The sequence below is a fragment of the Leuresthes tenuis genome, unplaced genomic scaffold (assembly GCF_036924035.1).
Source record: "Leuresthes tenuis unplaced genomic scaffold, fLeuTen1.0.hap1 SCAF_1, whole genome shotgun sequence".
NCBI classification, from domain to species: domain Eukaryota; kingdom Metazoa; phylum Chordata; class Actinopteri; order Atheriniformes; family Atherinopsidae; genus Leuresthes; species Leuresthes tenuis.
In genome coordinates this window covers 10,464,022-10,483,824 of record NW_027325355.1, presented here as the reverse complement: position 1 = coordinate 10,483,824, position 19,803 = coordinate 10,464,022, and the positions used below count along the sequence as shown (strand labels likewise).

Sequence of the window (19,803 nt, the reverse complement as noted above, 5' to 3'; positions counted from 1 at the left end):
ATGCTTGATATCACCCACGTTATAAGAAAATAACAGTATTCAGGTCACTTAAGTTATTGTTTGATGGTTGCTGTTATCAGTGAGGTTTTTCTAAGTTTCTCATTATTTGCAGCACAATACATGCTTCGATTTGTCTGTAGCCAGCGTAGAGCACTATTATTCATTTCAAAGAGCTGAGAACACCCGCTGAAACACCAAAACAATCGTACTGTAGCCTAAACTATTTCCCAACAAAATCCGTTTTATGATCTTTTAACAATGTTTTGATGTGTCCTGACGTCGGTTACACGAATACTGTGAAGAAGCGGTGTCCAATAACACGCTGTAAGAAGTTTACAACCGCGCCAGATAATCTATTATGAGTTCATTCCAGATTAAATATCAACAAATGCATAACTGTACACAGTATTAAATACATTTAGTCTTGGATCCACTGCAAAAAAGTAACCTACTTTTACTGTGTTATTCAGCAGATATTTCAGATCATCCTTTGTTACTCTTGTACTTATGTAGAGGTTCAGCAGGGAAACGTGCAAATTTCTATTAACACAACTGCATATTAGAGGAGCGAGTGTTTTATTTTACGACTTTTGAATACTCTAGTAAATATGTTGATGATTAATCTGTTTTACGTTTGACTGGAGCTTCCATTTCTCAGCCTGACAGAATCTGTATCCCCTGTCTTTATAGCTTATTTTATATCTTATCACCAGCTGTTCTTATTCCACAGATACTTCAGGAGTACATTGCCTCCTTCCTTTTTTATTTACACAGAAAATACTTTAATCCAAAATTATTTTGGTTAACAACAGCATCCTCTTTTCCAGTGATTTGTTCTGTATCTGGTGAAAATAGAATTTGCCAATAAGCAGCCCATCCCCATATATTCTGCAGTCAAAATGGGACAATAGTGATTCATTACCAGTGGTCTCCATGCTTCCCATTCATGACGAAGAAAAGTGTCCGGTGTTGTCAGCTTCATCCAGAAAACTTGGGCCTCTGGGTTGTTAGTTGGCATCTGTGGAGATCCTGTAGGAGTTGTTAGTGGCATCATAGGAACAGACATGTTATCATATTTATCCGACTGGTCATCTGTCACCTCAAAATAGATGCCATCAGGAGTACATTTGATTTTTGCATTAAGCTTACACAACACATCTCTTCCCAGGAGATTAATTGGTGTATCTGCTGAATATAAAAGAGAAGAATAGATTGTCTTTTCTCCTATTTTCAACGGAACCGGTTCAGTCATTGGTATTATTTGTGTTTTCCCAGAGAAACCTACTGTTCGAATCTTCGAAGCTGAGAGGGGAAGGCTGGCTCCGTCTTTTCCTATACAGGAGTATGTGGCTCCTGTGTCTATCATGAACTGGTGATGCTGGTTATATACAGTTACATCTATTGTGGGTTCAGCATGTGGGCGTTGTGTTAAAATTGGTAAAATCACCTCCCCTTCAGGTTTCTCTGGGCCTCCCTATTGCCAATGTGCTGCTGGACCCATCCATGGTCCATTGTTCTGAGGATTAGCACCTGTTCCAGTGCTTGGGGGTCCTGAACCCGGTTGTTGGGGCTCTGGCCATGGGTTGATCGGGCAGTTCCTCTGCATGTGTCCCGTCTGTCCGCACCCCCAGCACTGCAGTCTTGATTGGAATGAGGGTGCCGTTGAGGCTACCTGTGGCTGTGGTTGATATTGCCCGGGTGGGGGTCCCCCAGACGGTCCTTGGGGCCTCCTCCATCTACCTCGCATGGGAGGGCCACCACGTCCTCTTCCTGCTGCAGGCTGCTGGATGCCTCCCGCTTGGTTGAGGTGCACATGGATTGGAGGGATTTGCTGATTCTGGAATTGACCTGCAGGTGGAGCTGTGGGATATACATTAGGCACAGCAGATGTTGGTTGAACATGAGGTGATGACATGGTGGGTGTAATGACGGGTGCCTGCATTACCCCTCCTTCTGTTGGTCCTCCTTCCACTGGAGCGGCCACACTTACTGCTGCTTGAGGCTTTGGTCTCTCCCTCTCCTTCTTCTGCTTTGCCAATTCACCTATTTGTAGCTGAGTCAGTTTAGTAGCCAGCATCTTACTCTGATCGTCCAGGGCCTGTTTCTCAGCCCTGTGTGCCTTCACATAGTGTATTATATGCTCAGAAAAAACTGGCCAGTCCATTTTCATCAACCCCACCACTGCATTCAACTTATCTTGTACTTCTTTTGGCATGGCGTTTTTCACATACAACATAAACAGAGCTTTTGTTGACTCATTACTGTCCCACTCACTTCCTGTCTCCGCCTTCCACATTCTCTGATAGTTATGCAGGAACTGTGAAGGTCTGTCACTATCCTTCAAACATTCTTTCTCCAATTTAGCTGGATCCATGCGTGAAGGGTACTTCTCTCGTAGGGCCCGCCACACTTGCGGTTGTATCAGGTCGAAAGTTATCGCATCATATTTGTGTGTGGTAGACAACCTGATACATCCAGCCATCCTGAATACTTCTGTGGCGGCTGCCTGTCCTGCTGTCTTTATCAGCAGTGCCTTGATGTCGCCACCCGCCAGCTTAAGTCCTCCAGTGAGTTCTTCAAGCTTCTCGATCCATTTGTCAGCTCCGTCTGTTAAAGGAGTTAGTTTACTTGCAAGTGTCATCATATCCATAAATGACCATGGCACATACCTGAAGCTTTTATTGGGTCCTTTGGCCAGCAGTGGGTGCATTCCAGAGGGGGGTTGTCGCTGTGAGGTCTGCTGCTGTCTTCGCTTGCGCAACTCCATCCTCTCACTTTTGTTTCCTGTCTCCATCAGTAAGTCAAGATCATAAGTTGTCTCTGTGGTCTTAGAGCGTGGGGGTGGTGAACATTCTTTGCCGCACGCCTGCTGACTTTTCAGGTTCTCACGTTCCTGTTCGTATTCCTCGTCTTCATCTTCATCGTCTGCTGGTATGTCTGACCCTTCGCCTTCATCCCGTGAGTCTCTGGCCTCACCTTTGCCAATCGAAAGTTCTGATCCCTCTTCCTTTTCCTGTTCTTCTGACCTTTCCGGTATTGGCCCGGTCGCACCCTGTTGACTCTCTGTCATTAGTCGGTCAATCATTGCTTGGTCTTTTTCTTCTTCCAATATTGTTTTCTTTTTCCAGTTGCCACTATCCTTCCCCGATCCTGTTTTCCTAGGTTCTGCCTCTACATCTACCTCCCTCTGCGTCTTGTGTGTTGATTTCTTATGTGTTCCCTCATCTGCATACTGATGAGATGATGATTCACTTGTCTCCCTCTCCCTGCGTAGTCTACTTTCTGAGTGGTGACGAGATGATGATGAGGCACCTGCCTTCCTGTGTCTGGGTGGCCTAACTTCTTCTTCTTCCTCTTCCTCATTTACTATAATCTTTATTGTTCCTGTAATTATTCCTCCTGCTCTGTTCTGCTCTAGCTGCACAAATTGTCCCGCTCTACCAGGGTTGTAAGGTGGTGGTCTGGGGCCTGTGTTTTTATTTATCATGGGGTTTCTGCTGGCTTCTACTCTGAAATACTGCAGGATGTCTCTCTGCTCAGCATTCTTCTGTTTTTTCTTCATGTGTGTTACATCGTACTTTTTGTCTTTATTTCTCAACTCTTCCTCCACCTCATCACAACATTTTGGATCAAAGCTGCCTTCGAGAGGCCATCGATTTTTACCAGATGTTATCCTGTGCCAACTTTTCATACATCGGATAATTTTGCGCCCGTTTGTTGGATGGGTGACAATGACTAGTTTTGCAGGCGTTATCTCATTTTTCTGCTTACTTTTGTTGGCTCCCATGTTTTATGGCAGTTCACAGCAATCTCCGGGGTAGTGTGGTTACTTATTAACTTTTCCTTCTATCACCTATTTTCTTACACCTGCTTTCTTTCCCACTGCCCCTGCTCTACTCAATGCAGAGCTGATATCTGCACTTTGGTATTTCCCAATTTTTGTTACAACTTCGTTATTCTACTAATAATTATTTTCACTGCTTTATGCTTAATTGGAACTTTTTAGAGATAATATCACCTATCGTGTGTCAATCCGTTACACCGCGACGTTTCTAGCGACCATATCTTATTTATTTATGCTTATGCACTATTCTTACAACATTGACACCTTTCATCTATGCATAGTTTGCACTTTTAGCAACTATTCCAATTATACTTTAACTTTGCTAATTAATTACACATTAACAATAACATAGGTACATTTTACAACACTTTTTTGGAAAACATCAATCATTTTGTTAAATGCAAGTTACTTTTTTGTACTCGCTGTACTTTACTGTTTTCTACAGTTTTTTCCCTGCCTTGGACCACCCCTCGAGAAGGCACGGTGGTTGACGTCTCCACAGGCGGTACTTTTATCCTTATGCTTTACCTTAGCATCTTAGTCACCAATATAATTATTTCATCAAAAACATAGACAAAAACACGATTATCCTACAATTTCCACTCGTCTTCTTGTTGCTTTCTTTACTGACTTACTGCGACCTTCTTGATCAGACAGTCAGTGAGGCTGTCTGATTTAACCTTCTTCACCCTTCATATACCTCACCAGCACATAACTTACAACTCCAATACAATACAAGTGACATAACAGCCCATAGACAAATTAATAGGTTAAATATGCATTGTTGGAGCTTATCCATCCCACACTTGTCATATTTTCACACAATCATTCATACGTGGACCGATCACCAGCTGTTACTTCTGCTCGTATGCACATTCAATGTTACTAGGTTGTTTTAGGATAGTGAAGTAATACCTTCTGACCACTGGAGCTTAGGTGGAGGCTGGATCCCTATAAATTTGGAAAAAATAAAAGGAATTGGTATCTCACCTGTTCTTGGTGGATATGTGGGCCCTTTTGGGGTTCCTGGCCTCCAACCAGCGCCTGTGGCCTTCCGGTGTCGTCACTTACTCCTGGAAAGCTGGCTCGCCAATTGTTGTGACTTTTGTGGAGTCCAAATTACCTAATGTGCTATACTCAGTAGTTAAAGATGAGAAGTCACGGAATGTCAAAGATGAGACAGATTCAGCTGGTTCGCGGTCCAATGATGGTTTTATTGCAGAGTTACAATTCGACCATACATGAGAAGTAGCCCGGGCTAAGTCTGAAAACTCTTCTGAAAGTCCTGTCTTTTATACAAGTTGGGCCTGTGGACGCTCCTCCCCGGGCCCCTCCTTTCGTATGGCGTGTTTTCCCCAATCTTCCACCGTTAGGTTTTAATCAGTTAGTCTTTTTTTTAAAACCATTATTCATGCAATAGTCCTTCCCCCTACTCCTGACTTCCCCTCTACATCCATTTTTCCTGTTTTATAATGTTTGCATTGATGCGTGACTCGACACTGACCTTAGGTACTTTCCATGACCCTAACGCCTGACTCGTCCTTACACAGAGCTAAACATTGGTACTTTTCCATATATTATCCTTCGTCAGCATGCCTTAATTGTCGACAGCATGCCTTAATTTTCGACAGCACGCCTTCGTCAGCCTGCCTTAACTGTTGACAGCATGCCTTAATTTTTCAACAGCATGCCTTTTTATTCTATAACTTTTGGGGCCTGGTAAACTTACTCCACAGTTGCAACAAAAGACATGCAGGTGGTAGAGAGAAGAGAAAAAGCTTACAGCACCTGGTATTCCAAAGCGGTCTCCCATCCAAGTACTAACCAGGCCCAACCCTGCTTGGCTTCCTAGATCAGACGAGGTCGGGCATACTCAGGGTGGTGTGGCCGTAAGCAGCAATGTCTGTGACAAATGTGCATTATATAGGTACTGGAATCATACTGTTCCTCGATGTAACCAGGTAATTGCAGAGAAAGGCTGATATGTAGTGGGCACATCTTCATCCCTGATGTGATTATTATCTGCAGTTGAAACTGAGAATCTCAGATCACTTCGTGTCTGCCAACAAAGCAGCAGCAGCTGAAGATGACCAACTTCCTCATGTGTCACAGGGTGATCAGACGTCTCAACAAAAGACATGCAGGTGGTAGAGAGAAGAGAAAAAGCTTACAGCACCTGGTATTCCCAAGCGGTCTCCCATCCAAGTACTAACCAGGCCCAACCCTGCTTGGCTTCCGAGATCAGACGAGGTTGGGCATGTTCAGGGTGCTGTGGCCGTAAGGAACAATGTTAGTGACAAATGTGCATTATATAGGTACTGGAATCATACAGTTCCTCTATGTAACCAGATAATTGCAGAGAAAGGCTAACTTGTAGTGGGCACATCTTCTTCCCTGACGTGATTATTATCTGTAGTTGAAACTGAGAATCTCAGATCACTTCTTGTCTGCCAACAATGCAGCAGCAGCAGCTGAAGATGACCAACTTCCTCATGTGTCACAGGGTGATCAGACGTTGCAACAAAAGACATGCAGGTGGTAGAGAGAAGAGATAAAGATTACAGCACCTGGTATTCCCAAGCAGTCTCCCATCCAAGTACTAACCAGGCCCAACCCTGCTTGGCTTCCGAGATCAGACAAGGTCGGGCATATTCAGGGTGGTGTGGCCGTAAGCAACAATATCTGTGAACAATGTGCATTATATAGGTACTGGAATCATACGGTTACTCTATGTAACCAGATAATTGCTGAGAAAGGCTGATATGTAGTGGGCACATCTTCATCCCTGATGTGATTATTACCTGCAGTTGAAACTGAGACTCTCAGATCACTTCGTGTCTGCCAACAAAGCAGCAGCAGCTGAAGATGACCAACTTCCTCATGTGTCACAGGGTGATCAGACGTCTCAACAAAAGACATGCAGGTGGTAGAGAGAAGAGAAAAAGCTTACAGCACCTGGTATTCCCAAGCAGTCTCCCATCCAAGTACTAACCAGGCCCAACCCTGCTTGGCTTCCGAGAACAGACGAGGTCGGGTATTTTCAGGGTGGTGTGGCCGTAAGCAACAATGTCTGTGACAAATGTGCATTATATAGGTACTGGAATCATACTGTTCCTCGATGTAACCAGATAATTGCCGAGAAAGGCTGATATGTAGTGGGCACATCTTCATCCCTGATGTGATTATTATCTGCAGTTGAAACTGAGAATCTCAGATCACTTCATGTCTGCCAACAAAGCAGCAGCAGCTGAAGATGACCAACTTCCTCATGTGTCACAGGGTGATCAGACGTCTCAACAAAAGACATGCAGGTGGTAGAGAGAAGAGAAAAAGCTTACAGCACCTGGTATTCCCAAGCGGTCTCCCGTCCAAGTACTAACCAGGCCCAACCCTGCTTGGCTTCCTAGATCAGACGAGGTCGGGCATATTCAGGGTGGTGTGGCCGTAAGCAACAATGTCGTTCACAAATGTGCATTATATAGGTACTGGAATCATACAGTTCCTCGATGTAACCAGATAATTGCAGAGAAAGGCTAACTTGTAGTGGGCACATCTTCTTCCCTGACGTGATTATTATCTGCAGTTGAAACTGAGAATCTCAGATCACTTCGTGTCTGCCAACAAAGCAGCAGCAGCTGAAGATGACCAACTTCCTCATGTGTCACAGGGTGATCAGACGTCTCAACAAAAGACATGCAGGTGGTAGAGAGAAGAGAAAAAGCTTACAGCACCTGGTATTCCCAAGCGGTCTCCCGTCCAAGTACTAACCAGGCCCAACCCTGCTTGGCTTCCTAGATCAGACGAGGTCGGGCATATTCAGGGTGGTGTGGCCGTAAGCAACAATGTCGTTCACAAATGTGCATTATATAGGTACTGGAATCATACAGTTCCTCGATGTAACCAGATAATTTTCGAGAAAGGCTAACTTGTAGTGGGCACATCTTCATCCCTGATGTGATTATTATCTGTAGTTGAAACTGAGACTCTCAGATCACTTCTTGTCTGCCAACAATGCAGCAGCAGCAGCTGAAGATGACCAACTTCCTCATGTGTCACAGGGTGATCAGACGTTGCAACTAAAGACATGCAGGTGGTAGAGAGAAGAGATAAAGCTTACAGCACCTGGTATTCCCAAGCAGTCTCCCATCCAAGTACTAACCAGGCCCAACCCTGCTTGGCTTCCGAGATCAGACGAGGTCGGGCATATTCAGGGTGGTGTGGCCGTAAGCAACAATATCTGTGAACAATGTGCATTATATAGGTACTGGAATCATACGGTTACTCTATGTAACCAGATAATTGCCGAGAAAGGCTGATATGTAGTGGGCACATCTTCTTCCCTGATGTGATTATTACCTGCAGTTGAAACTGAGAATCTCAGATCACTTCGTGTCTGCCAACAAAGCAGCAGCAGCAGCTGAAGATGACCAACTTCCTCATGTGTCACAGGGTGATCAGACGTTGCAACAAAAGACATGCAGGTGGTAGAGAGAAGAGAAAAAGCTTACAGCACCTGGAATTCCCAAGCAGTCTCCCATCCAAGTACTAACCAGGTCCAACCCTGCTTGGCTTCCGAGAACAGACGAGGTCGGGTATTTTCAGGGTGGTGTGGCCGTAAGCAACAATGTCTGTGACAAATGTGCATTATATAGGTACTGGAATCATACTGTTCCTCGATGTAACCAGATAATTGCAGAGAAAGGCTGATATGTAGTGGGCACATCTTCATCCCTGATGTGATTATTATCTGCAGTTGAAACTGAGAATCTCAGATCACTTCGTGTCTGCCAACAAAGCAGCAGCAGCTGAAGATGACCAACTTCCTCATGTGTCACAGGGTGATCAGACGTCTCAACAAAAGACATGCAGGTGGTAGAGAAAAGAGAAAAAGCTTACAGCACCTGGTATTCCCAAGCGGTCTCCCATCCAAATACTAACCAGGCCCAACCCTGCTTGGCTTCCGAGATCAGACGAGGTCGGGCATGTTCAGGGTGTTGTGGCCGTAAGCAACAATGTTAGTGACAAATGTGCATTATATAGGTACTGGAATCATACAGTTCCTCTATGTAACCAGATAATTGCAGAGAAAGGCTAACTTGTAGTGGGCACATCTTCTTCCCTGACGTGATTATTATCTGTAGTTGAAACTGAGACTCTCAGATCACTTCTTGTCTGCCAACAATGGAGCAGCAGCAGCTGAAGATGACCAACTTCCTCATGTGTCAAAGGGTTATCAGATGTTGCAACAAAAGACATGCAGGTGGTATAGAGAAGAGATAAAGCTTACAGCACCTGGTATTCCCAAGCAGTCTTCCATCCAAGTACTAACCAGGCCCAACCCTGCTTGGCTTCCAAGATCAGACGAGGTCGGGCATATTCAGGGTGGTGTGGCCGTAAGCAACAATACCTGTGAACAATGTGCATTATATAGGTACTGGAATCATACGGTTACTCTATGTAACCAGATAATTGCCGAGAAAGGCTGATATGTAGTGGGCACATCTTAATCCCTGATGTGATTATTACCTGCAGTTGAAACTGAGAATCTCAGATCACTTCGTGTCTGCCAACAAAGCAGCAGCAGCTGAAGATGACCAACTTCCTCATGTGTCACAGGGTGATCAGACGTCTCAACAAAAGACATGCAGGTGGTAGAGAGAAGAGAAAAAGCTTACAGCACCTGGTATTCCCAAGCGGTCTCCCATCCAAGTACTAACCAGGCCCAACCCTGATTGGCTTCCTGGATCAGACGATGTTGGGTATATTCAGGGTGGTGTGGCCGTAAGCAACAATATCTGTGAACAATGTGCATTATATAGGTACTGGAATCATACGGTTACTCTCTGTAACCAGATAATTGCAGAGAAAGGCTGATATGTAGTGGGCAAATCTTCTTCCCTGATGTGATTATTATCTGCAGTTGAAACTGAGAATCTCAGATCACTTCGTGTCTGCCAACAAAGCAGCAGCAGCTGAAGATGACCAACTTCCTCATGTGTCACAGGGTGATCAGACGTTGCAACAAAAGACATGCAGGTGGTAGAGAGAAGAGAAAAAGCTTACAGCACCTGGTATTCCCAAGCAGTCTCCCATCCAAGTACTAACCAGGCCCAACCCTGCTTAGCTTCCGAGATCAGACGAGGTCGGGCATATTCAGGGTGGTGTGGCCATAAGCAACAATGTCTGTCACAAATATGCATTATATAGGTACTGGAATCATACTGTTCCTCGATGTAACCAGATAATTGCCGAGAAAGGCTGATATGTAGTGGGCATATCTTCATCCCTGATGTGATTATTATCTGTAGTTGAAACTGAGACTCTCAGATCACTTCGTGTCTGCCAACAAAGCAGCAGCAGCTGAAGATGACCAACTTCCTCATGTGTCACAGGGTGATCAGACGTTGCAACAAAAGACATGCAGGTGGTAGAGAGAAGAGAAAAAGCTTACAGCACCTGGTATTCCCAAGCTGTCTCCCATTCAAGTACTAACCAGGCCCAACCCTGCTTGGCTTCCTGGATCAGACGAGGTCAGGTATATTCAGGGTGGTGTGGCCGTAAGCAACAGTATCTGTGAACAATGTGCATTATATAGGTACTGGAATCATACGGTTCCTCTATGTAACCAGATAATTGCAGAGAAAGGCTAACTTGTAGTGGGCACATCTTCTTCCCTGATGTGAATATTACCTGCAGTTGAAACTGAGACTCTCAGATCACTTCGTGTCTGCCAACAAAGCAGCAGCAGCTGAAGATGACCAACTTCCTCATGTGTCACAAGGTGATCAGACGTTGCAACAAAAGACATGCAGGTGGTAGAGAGAAGAGAAATAGCTTACAGCACCTGGTATTCCCAAGTAGTCTCCCATTCAAGTACTAACCAGGCCCAACCCTGCTTGGCTTCCTGGATCAGACGAGGTCGGGTATATTCAGGGTGGTGTGGCCGTAAGCAACAATATCTGTGAACAATGTGCATTATATAGGTACTGGAATCATACGGTTACTCTATGTAACCAGATAATTGCCGAGAAAGGCTGATATGTAGTGGGCACATCTTCATCCCTGATGTGATTATTACCTGCAGTTGAAACTGAGAATCTCAGATCACTTCGTGTCTGCCAACAAAGCGGCAGCAGCTGAAGATGACCAACTTCCTCATGTGTCACAGGGTGATCAGACGTCTCAACAAAAGACATGCAGGTGGTAGAGAGAAGAGAAAAAGTTTACAGCACCTGGTATTCCCAAGCGGTCTCCCGTCCAAGTACTAACCAGGCCCAACCCTGCTTGGCTTCCGAGATCAGACGAGGTCGGGCATATTCAGGGTGGTGTGGCCGTAAGCAACAATGTCTGTCACAAATGTGCATTATATAGGTACTGGAATCATACTGTTCCTCGATGTAACCAGATAATTGCCGAGAAAGGCTAACTTGTAGTGGGCACATCTTCATCCCTGATGTGATTATTATCTGTAGTTGAAACTGAGAATCTCAGATCACTTCGTGTCTGCCAACAAAGCAGCAGCAGCTGAAGATGACCAACTTCCTCATGTGTCACAGGGTGATCAGACGTCTCAACAAAAGACATGCAGGTGGTAGAGAGAAGAGAAAAAGCTTACAGCACCTGGTATTCCCAAGCGGTCTCCCATCCAAGTACTAACCAGGCCCAACCCTGCTTGGCTTCCGAGATCAGACGAGGTCGGGCATGTTCAGGGTGGTGTGGCCGTAAGCAACAATGTCTGTGACAAATGTGCATTATATAGGTACTGGAATCATACGGTTCCTCGATGTAACCAGATAATTGCCGAGAAAGGCTAACTTGTAGTGGGCACATCTTCATCCCTGATGTGATTATTATCTGCAGTTGAAACTTAGAATCTCAGATCACTTCGTGTCTGCCAACAAAGCAGCAGCAGCTGAAGATGACCAACTTCCTCATGTGTCACAGGGTGATCAGACGTTGCAACAAAAGACATGCAGGTGGTAGAGAGAAGAGAAAAAGCTTACAGCACCTGGTATTCCCAAGCGGTCTCCCATTCAAATACTAACCAGGCCCAACCCTGCTTGGCTTCCTGGATCAGACGAGGTCGGGTATATTCAGGGTGGTATGGCCGTAAGCAACAATATCTGTGAACAATGTGCATTATATAGGTACTGGAATCATACGGTTCCTCTATGTAACCAGATAATTGCAGAGAAAGGCTAACTTGTAGTGGGCACATCTTCTTCCCTGATGTGATTATTACCTGCAGTTGAAATTGAGACTCTCAGATCACTTCTTGTCTGCCAACAATGCAGCAGCAGCAGCTGAAGATGACCAACTTCCTCATTTGTCACAGGGTGATCAGACGTTGCAACAAAAGACATGCAGGTGGTAGAGAGAAGAGAAAAAGCTTACAGCACCTGGTATTCCCAAGCGGTCTCCCGTCCAAGTACTAACCAGGCCCAATCCTGCTTGGCTTCCGAGATCAGACGAGGTCGGGCATATTCAGGGTGGTGTGGCCGTAAGCAACAATGTCAGTCACAAATGTGCATTATATAGGTACTGGAATCATACAGTTCCTCGATGTAACCAGATAATTGCCGAGAAAGGCTAACTTGTAGTGGGCACATCTTCATCCCTGATGTGATTATTATCTGTAGTTGAAACTGAGACTCTCAGATCACTTCTTGTCTGCCAACAAAGCAGCAGCAGCAGCAGCTGAAGATGACCAACTTCCTCATGTGTCACAGGGTGATCAGACGTTGCAACAAAAGACATGCAGGTGGTAGAGAGAAGAGAAAAAGCTTACAGCACCTGGTATTCCCAAGCGGTCTCCCGTCCAAGTACTAACCAGGCCCAATCCTGCTTGGCTTCCGAGATCAGACGAGGTCGGGCATATTCAGGGTGGTGTGGCCGTAAGCAACAATGTCTGTGACAAATGTGCATTATATAGGTACTGGAATCATACAGTTCCTCTATGTAACCAGATAATTGCCGAGAAAGGCTAACTTGTAGTGGGCACATCTTCTTCCCTGACGTGATTATTATCTGCAGTTGAAACTGAGAATCTCAGATCACTTCGTGTCTGCCAACAAAGCAGCAGCAGCTGAAGATGACCAACTTCCTCATGTGTCACAGGGTGATCAGACGTCTCAACAAAAGACATGCAGGTGGTAGAGAGAAGAGAAAAAGCTTACAGCACCTGGTATTCCCAAGCGGTCTCCCGTCCAAGTACTAACCAGGCCCAATCCTGCTTGGCTTCCGAGATCAGACGAGGTCGGGCATATTCAGGGTGGTGTGGCCGTAAGCAACAATGTCAGTCACAAATGTGCATTATATAGGTACTGGAATCATACAGTTCCTCGATGTAACCAGATAATTGCCGAGAAAGGCTAACTTGTAGTGGGCACATGTTCATCCCTGATGTGATTATTATCTGTAGTTGAAACTGAGACTCTCAGATCACTTCTTGTCTGCCAACAATGCAGCAGCAGCTGAAGATGACCAACTTCCTCATGTGTCACAGGGTGATCAGACGTTGCAACAAAAGACATGCAGGTGGTAGAGAGAAGAGAAAAAGCTTACAGAACCTGGTATTCCCAAGTAGTCTCCCATTCAAGTACTAACCAGGCCCAACCCTGCTTGGCTTCCTGGATCAGACGAGGTCGGGTATATACAGGGTGGTGTGGCCGTAAGCAACAATATCTGTGAACAATGTGCATTATATAGGTACTGGAATCATACGGTTACTCTATGTAACCAGATAATTGCCGAGAAAGGCTGATATGTAGTGGGCACATCTTCATCCCTGATGTGATTATTACCTGCAGTTGAAACTGAGAATCTCAGATCACTTCGTGTCTGCCAACAAAGCGGCAGCAGCTGAAGATGACCAACTTCCTCATGTGTCACAGGGTGATCAGACGTCTCAACAAAAGACATGCAGGTGGTAGAGAGAAGAGAAAAAGTTTACAGCACCTGGTATTCCCAAGCGGTCTCCCGTCCAAGTACTAACCAGGCCCAACCCTGCTTGGCTTCCGAGATCAGACGAGGTCGGGCATATTCAGGGTGGTGTGGCCGTAAGCAACAATGTCTGTCACAAATGTGCATTATATAGGTACTGGAATCATACTGTTCCTCGATGTAACCAGATAATTGCCGAGAAAGGCTAACTTGTAGTGGGCACATCTTCATCCCTGATGTGATTATTATCTGTAGTTGAAACTGAGAATCTCAGATCACTTCGTGTCTGCCAACAAAGCAGCAGCAGCTGAAGATTACCAACTTCCTCATGTGTCACAGGGTGATCAGACGTCTCAACAAAAGACATGCAGGTGGTAGAGAGAAGAGAAAAAGCTTACAGCACCTGGTATTCCCAAGCGGTCTCCCATCCAAGTACTAATCAGGCCCAAGCCTGCTTGGCTTCCGAGATCAGACGAGGTCGGGCATGTTCAGGGTGGTGTGGCCGTAAGCAACAATGTCTGTGACAACTGTGCATTATATAGGTACTGGAATCATACAGTTCCTCGATGTAACAAGATAATTGCCGAGAAAGGCTAACTTGTAGTGGGCACATCTTCATCCCTGATGTGATTATTATCTGCAGTTGAAACTTAGAATCTCAGATCACTTCGTGTCTGCCAACAAAGCAGCAGCTGAAGATGACCAACTTCCTCATGTGTCACAGGGTGATCAGACGTTGCAACAAAAGACATGCAGGTGGTAGAGAGAAGAGAAAAAGCTTACAGCACCTGGTATTCCCAAGCGGTCTCCCATTCAAATACTAACCAGGCCCAACCCTGCTTGGCTTCCTGGATCAGACGAGGTCGGGTATATTCAGGGTGGTATGGCCGTAAGCAACAATATCTGTGAACAATGTGCATTATATAGGTACTGGAATCATACAGTTCCTCTATGTAACCAGATAATTGCAGAGAAAGGCTAACTTGTAGTGGGCACATCTTCTTCCCTGACGTGATTATTATCGCAGTTGAAACTGAGAATCTCAGATCACTTCGTGTCTGCCAACAAAACAGCAGCAGCTGAAGATGACCAACTTCCTCATGTGTCACAGGGTGATCAGACGTCTCAACAAAAGACATGCAGGTGGTAGAGAGAAGAGAAAAAGCTTACAGCACCTGGTATTCCCAAGCAGTCTCCCATCCAAGTACTAACCAGGCCCAACCCTGCTTGGCTTCCGAGATCAGACGAGGTCGGGCATATTCAGGGTGGTGTGGCCGTAAGCAACAATGTCTGTCACAAATGTGCATTATATAGGTACTGGAATCATACTGTTCCTCTATGTAACCAGATAATTGCAGAGAAAGGCTAACTTGTAGTGGGCACATCTTCTTCCCTGATGTGATTATTACCTGCAGTTGAAATTGAGACTCTCAGATCACTTCTTGTCTGCCAACAATGCAGCAGCAGCAGCTGAAGATGACCAACTTCCTCATTTGTCACAGGGTGATCAGACGTTGCAACAAAAGACATGCAGGTGGTAGAGAGAAGAGAAAAAGCTTACAGCACCTGGTATTCCCAAGCGGTCTCCCGTCCAAGTACTAACCAGGCCCAATCCTGCTTGGCTTCCGAGATCAGACGAGGTCGGGCATATTCAGGGTGGTGTGGCCGTAAGCAACAATGTCTGTCACAAATGTGCATTACATAGGTACTGGAATCATACAGTTCCTCGATGTAACCAGATAATTGCCGAGAAAGGCTAACTTGTAGTGGGCACATCTTCATCCCTGATGTGATTATTATCTGTAGTTGAAACTGAGACTCTCAGATCACTTCTTGTCTGCCAACAAAGCAGCAGCAGCAGCAGCTGAAGATGACCAACTTCCTCATGTGTCACAGGGTGATCAGACGTTGCAACAAAAGACATGCAGGTGGTAGAGAGAAGAGAAAAAGCTTACAGCACCTGGTATTCCCAAGCGGTCTCCCGTCCAAGTACTAACCAGGCCCAATCCTGCTTGGCTTCCGAGATCAGACGAGGTCGGGCATATTCAGGGTGGTGTGGCCGTAAGCAACAATGTCTGTGACAAATGTGCATTATATAGGTACTGGAATCATACAGTTCCTCTATGTAACCAGATAATTGCCGAGAAAGGCTAACTTGTAGTGGGCACATCTTCTTCCCTGACGTGATTATTATCTGCAGTTGAAACTGAGAATCTCAGATCACTTCGTGTCTGCCAACAAAGCAGCAGCAGCTGAAGATGACCAACTTCCTCATGTGTCACAGGGTGATCAGACGTCTCAACAAAAGACATGCAGGTGGTAGAGAGAAGAGAAAAAGTTTACAGCACCTGGTATTCCCAAGCGGTCTCCCGTCCAAGTACTAACCAGGCCCAACCCTGCTTGGCTTCCGAGATCAGACGAGGTCGGGCATATTCAGGGTGGTGTGGCCGTAAGCAACAATGTCTGTCACAAATGTGCATTATATAGGTACTGGAATCATACTGTTCCTCGATGTAACCAGATAATTGCCGAGAAAGGCTAACTTGTAGTGGGCACATCTTCATCCCTGATGTGATTATTATCTGTAGTTGAAACTGAGAATCTCAGATCACTTCGTGTCTGCCAACAAAGCAGCAGCAGCTGAAGATTACCAACTTCCTCATGTGTCACAGGGTGATCAGACGTCTCAACAAAAGACATGCAGGTGGTAGAGAGAAGAGAAAAAGCTTACAGCACCTGGTATTCCCAAGCGGTCTCCCGTCCAAGTACTAACCAGGCCCAATCCTGCTTGGCTTCCGAGATCAGACGAGGTCGGGCATATTCAGGGTGGTGTGGCCGTAAGCAACAATGTCTGTGACAAATGTGCATTATATAGGTACTGGAATCATACAGTTCCTCTATGTAACCAGATAATTGCCGAGAAAGGCTAACTTGTAGTGGGCACATCTTCTTCCCTGACGTGATTATTATCTGCAGTTGAAACTGAGAATCTCAGATCACTTCGTGTCTGCCAACAAAGCAGCAGCAGCTGAAGATGACCAACTTCCTCATGTGTCACAGGGTGATCAGACGTCTCAACAAAAGACATGCAGGTGGTAGAGAGAAGAGAAAAAGTTTACAGCACCTGGTATTCCCAAGCGGTCTCCCGTCCAAGTACTAACCAGGCCCAACCCTGCTTGGCTTCCGAGATCAGACGAGGTCGGGCATATTCAGGGTGGTGTGGCCGTAAGCAACAATGTCTGTCACAAATGTGCATTATATAGGTACTGGAATCATACTGTTCCTCGATGTAACCAGATAATTGCCGAGAAAGGCTAACTTGTAGTGGGCACATCTTCATCCCTGATGTGATTATTATCTGCAGTTGAAACTTAGAATCTCAGATCACTTCGTGTCTGCCAACAAAGCAGCAGCTGAAGATGACCAACTTCCTCATGTGTCACAGGGTGATCAGACGTTGCAACAAAAGACATGCAGGTGGTAGAGAGAAGAGAAAAAGCTTACAGCACCTGGTATTCCCAAGTGGTCTCCCATTCAAATACTAACCAGGCCCAACCCTGCTTGGCTTCCTGGATCAGACGAGGTCGGGTATATTCAGGGTGGTATGGCCGTAAGCAACAATATCTGTGAACAATGTGCATTATATAGGTACTGGAATCATACAGTTCCTCTATGTAACCAGATAATTGCAGAGAAAGGCTAACTTGTAGTGGGCACATCTTCTTCCCTGACGTGATTATTATCGCAGTTGAAACTGAGAATCTCAGATCACTTCGTGTCTGCCAACAAAACAGCAGCAGCTGAAGATGACCAACTTCCTCATGTGTCACAGGGTGATCAGACGTCTCAACAAAAGACATGCAGGTGGTAGAGAGAAGAGAAAAAGCTTACAGCACCTGGTATTCCCAAGCAGTCTCCCATCCAAGTACTAACCAGGCCCAACCCTGCTTGGCTTCCGAGATCAGACGAGGTCGGGCATATTCAGGGTGGTGTGGCCGTAAGCAACAATGTCTGTCACAAATGTGCATTATATAGGTACTGGAATCATACAGTTCCTCTATGTAACCAGATAATTGCCGAGAAAGGCTAACTTGTAGTGGGCACATCTTCATCCCTGATGTGATTATTATCTGTAGTTGAAACTGAGAATCTCAGATCACTTCGTGTCTGCCAACAAAGCAGCAGCAGCTGAAGATGACCAACTTCCTCATGTGTCACAGGGTGATCAGACGTCTCAACAAAAGACATGCAGGTGGTAGAGAGAAGAGAAAAAGCTTACAGCACCTGGTATTCCCAAGCGGTCTCCCATCCAAGTACTAACCAGGCCCAACCCTGCTTGGCTTCCTAGATCAGATATTTTCAGGGTGGTGTGGCCGTAAGCAACAATGTCTGTGACAAATGTGCATTATATAGGTACTGGAATCATACTTTTCCTCGATGTAACCAGATAATTGCCGAGAAAGGCTGATATGTAGTTTGCACATCTTCATCCCTGATGTGATTATTATCTGTAGTTGAAACTGAGAATCTCAGATCACTTCGTGTCTGCCAACAAAGCAGCAGCAGCTGAAGATGACCAACTTCCTCATGTGTCACAGGGTGATCAGACGTCTCAACAAAAGACATGCAGGTGGTAGAGAGAAGAGAAAAAGCTTACAGCACCTGGTATTCCCAAGCGGTCTCCCATCCAAGTACTAACCAGGCCCAACCCTGCTTGGCTTCCGAGATCAGACGAGGTCGGGCATATTCAGGGTGGTGTGGCCGTAAGCAACAATGTCTGTGACAACTGTGCATTATATAGGTACTGGAATCATACAGTTCCTCGATGTAACAAGATAATTGCCGAGAAAGGCTGATATGTAGTTTGCACATCTTCATCCCTGATGTGATTATTATCTGCAGTTGAAACTGAGAATCTCAGATCACTTCGTGTCTGCCAACAATGCAGCAGCAGCAGCTGAAGATGACCAACTTCCTCATGTGTCACAGGGTGATCAGACGTTGCAACAAAAGACATGCAGGTGGTAGAGAGAAGAGAAGAGAAATAAAAGGACACCTTTACTCAAACTCATTTTGACAGGTGACCTCTGACCTCTTATCGATCAATCAAATTAATATGACAGGTGACCTTTGTTTGACATCCGTTTGCTGACATCTGGGGATATGACTTTTGACCTCTTATCGATCGATCAAGCTATTTTTACGTGTGACCTCTGTTTGACATAGATTAGCCATCTGTTGAAGAGATCTTTGACATCTAAGGAAGGGGGAGTTTATGGCTAGGGTTAAGAATGATTACAGCTAAAGTCAGGAGGTTGTGAGAAATATATTAGTTGAATGTTTAAATAAGAGAAAGGGTTAGGGTTAATCGAAAAGGTTAAGTTGTAGAAGCGGTCAGCATTTTAACAGCTTCAAAGACCGGTCCCTGTAAGGTAAAGATGGGAAAATAATTAGATGTGTGGGGTGGGGTATTGTTCGACCCCCAGGTTTGAGGGCCAATGGGTGGACAGGGGAGGGGTTTCGAGAAAAGGATAAAAACCCTGAGACAGTCAGTGTGTAGAGAACGACTTTGGGGTGAAAGATAGCTGATTCAAGATGCCGAGGACAAGAAGCAGAGTGAGTGTAGAGGATAAATCTACGCAGGCCCCGGAGAGGACGTGTGCTCTGCGGTCTCTCATTTGTGTAACGATAATTGAAGATCAGCCCTTGGTACCTAATGCTCCCAAGAAAAGGATGGTGTTTCTGTGCAGAACGCAGCAACCGCCGCCCGTGTCTCTACGGGAAGAATGGTCACTGGAGCCTTATGGACTGCGGGGAAGATGGGGCTATGTGTTCATGTATGAAACAGGTGACCTCTGTCTGTATCAGCTTGACGAGGGTGGTGAGAAGCCGGGACCTCTGACCACTGTGGGTATGCTAACTTCCAACGACTGGGGAGTGTTGAAACTAGCGATACCGCGTCATAGAGAAGGAGGCATGGGCTCGGCTGAGGAGGTGTTAACAGTGAAAGAAGAACC

The 19,803-nt window shown here is 45.5% G+C and overlaps 2 protein-coding genes, 20 non-coding genes and 14 pseudogenes across 22 annotated transcripts in view; 1 reads left to right on the top strand and 35 right to left on the bottom strand.

The window, feature by feature from the left end:
- LOC140291454 (uncharacterized) overlaps positions 1-19,803 on the top strand; it is a 392,957-nt gene that overhangs the window by 112,512 nt on the left and 260,642 nt on the right. The gene's annotated exons all lie outside the window — the stretch shown is intronic.
- The window catches only part of LOC140292430 (NACHT, LRR and PYD domains-containing protein 3-like), a 145,486-nt gene that overhangs the window by 17,192 nt on the left and 108,491 nt on the right, over positions 1-19,803 (bottom strand). The window lies entirely within an intron of this gene.
- LOC140300882 (5S ribosomal RNA) lies at positions 5,621-5,739 on the bottom strand (annotated as a pseudogene).
- LOC140317215 (5S ribosomal RNA) lies at positions 6,009-6,127 on the bottom strand (annotated as a pseudogene).
- Positions 6,400-6,518, bottom strand: LOC140299294 (5S ribosomal RNA; annotated as a pseudogene).
- On the bottom strand, positions 6,788-6,906 carry LOC140300100 (5S ribosomal RNA). Its single transcript, XR_011914798.1, has one exon. It is a non-coding gene; the product is annotated as a 5S ribosomal RNA (ribosomal RNA).
- LOC140299315 (5S ribosomal RNA) lies at positions 7,176-7,294 on the bottom strand (annotated as a pseudogene).
- Positions 7,564-7,682, bottom strand: LOC140299313 (5S ribosomal RNA; annotated as a pseudogene).
- LOC140313551 (5S ribosomal RNA) lies at positions 7,955-8,073 on the bottom strand. Its single transcript, XR_011917073.1, has one exon. It is a non-coding gene; the product is annotated as a 5S ribosomal RNA (ribosomal RNA).
- LOC140289270 (5S ribosomal RNA) lies at positions 8,346-8,464 on the bottom strand. The gene has a single exon (XR_011912239.1). It is a non-coding gene; the product is annotated as a 5S ribosomal RNA (ribosomal RNA).
- Positions 8,734-8,852, bottom strand: LOC140299068 (5S ribosomal RNA). Its single transcript, XR_011914652.1, has one exon. It is a non-coding gene; the product is annotated as a 5S ribosomal RNA (ribosomal RNA).
- LOC140299324 (5S ribosomal RNA) lies at positions 9,125-9,243 on the bottom strand (annotated as a pseudogene).
- Positions 9,513-9,631, bottom strand: LOC140290231 (5S ribosomal RNA; annotated as a pseudogene).
- On the bottom strand, positions 9,901-10,019 carry LOC140296841 (5S ribosomal RNA). The gene has a single exon (XR_011913004.1). It is a non-coding gene; the product is annotated as a 5S ribosomal RNA (ribosomal RNA).
- LOC140291010 (5S ribosomal RNA) lies at positions 10,289-10,407 on the bottom strand (annotated as a pseudogene).
- On the bottom strand, positions 10,677-10,795 carry LOC140313730 (5S ribosomal RNA; annotated as a pseudogene).
- On the bottom strand, positions 11,065-11,183 carry LOC140297570 (5S ribosomal RNA). The gene has a single exon (XR_011913294.1). It is a non-coding gene; the product is annotated as a 5S ribosomal RNA (ribosomal RNA).
- On the bottom strand, positions 11,453-11,571 carry LOC140298257 (5S ribosomal RNA). Its single transcript, XR_011913921.1, has one exon. It is a non-coding gene; the product is annotated as a 5S ribosomal RNA (ribosomal RNA).
- Positions 11,841-11,959, bottom strand: LOC140299077 (5S ribosomal RNA; annotated as a pseudogene).
- On the bottom strand, positions 12,232-12,350 carry LOC140298056 (5S ribosomal RNA). Its single transcript, XR_011913737.1, has one exon. It is a non-coding gene; the product is annotated as a 5S ribosomal RNA (ribosomal RNA).
- Positions 12,626-12,744, bottom strand: LOC140298055 (5S ribosomal RNA). The gene has a single exon (XR_011913736.1). It is a non-coding gene; the product is annotated as a 5S ribosomal RNA (ribosomal RNA).
- On the bottom strand, positions 13,014-13,132 carry LOC140298054 (5S ribosomal RNA). The gene has a single exon (XR_011913735.1). It is a non-coding gene; the product is annotated as a 5S ribosomal RNA (ribosomal RNA).
- LOC140290978 (5S ribosomal RNA) lies at positions 13,402-13,520 on the bottom strand (annotated as a pseudogene).
- Positions 13,790-13,908, bottom strand: LOC140297569 (5S ribosomal RNA). The gene has a single exon (XR_011913293.1). It is a non-coding gene; the product is annotated as a 5S ribosomal RNA (ribosomal RNA).
- LOC140296268 (5S ribosomal RNA) lies at positions 14,178-14,296 on the bottom strand. The gene has a single exon (XR_011912948.1). It is a non-coding gene; the product is annotated as a 5S ribosomal RNA (ribosomal RNA).
- On the bottom strand, positions 14,563-14,681 carry LOC140299066 (5S ribosomal RNA; annotated as a pseudogene).
- Positions 14,950-15,068, bottom strand: LOC140313474 (5S ribosomal RNA). The gene has a single exon (XR_011917043.1). It is a non-coding gene; the product is annotated as a 5S ribosomal RNA (ribosomal RNA).
- On the bottom strand, positions 15,341-15,459 carry LOC140298053 (5S ribosomal RNA). Its single transcript, XR_011913734.1, has one exon. It is a non-coding gene; the product is annotated as a 5S ribosomal RNA (ribosomal RNA).
- LOC140298052 (5S ribosomal RNA) lies at positions 15,735-15,853 on the bottom strand. Its single transcript, XR_011913733.1, has one exon. It is a non-coding gene; the product is annotated as a 5S ribosomal RNA (ribosomal RNA).
- Positions 16,123-16,241, bottom strand: LOC140297567 (5S ribosomal RNA). The gene has a single exon (XR_011913291.1). It is a non-coding gene; the product is annotated as a 5S ribosomal RNA (ribosomal RNA).
- On the bottom strand, positions 16,511-16,629 carry LOC140298051 (5S ribosomal RNA). Its single transcript, XR_011913732.1, has one exon. It is a non-coding gene; the product is annotated as a 5S ribosomal RNA (ribosomal RNA).
- Positions 16,899-17,017, bottom strand: LOC140297566 (5S ribosomal RNA). Its single transcript, XR_011913290.1, has one exon. It is a non-coding gene; the product is annotated as a 5S ribosomal RNA (ribosomal RNA).
- On the bottom strand, positions 17,284-17,402 carry LOC140301067 (5S ribosomal RNA; annotated as a pseudogene).
- Positions 17,671-17,789, bottom strand: LOC140313408 (5S ribosomal RNA). Its single transcript, XR_011917039.1, has one exon. It is a non-coding gene; the product is annotated as a 5S ribosomal RNA (ribosomal RNA).
- Positions 18,059-18,167, bottom strand: LOC140291764 (5S ribosomal RNA; annotated as a pseudogene).
- LOC140294111 (5S ribosomal RNA) lies at positions 18,437-18,555 on the bottom strand. The gene has a single exon (XR_011912743.1). It is a non-coding gene; the product is annotated as a 5S ribosomal RNA (ribosomal RNA).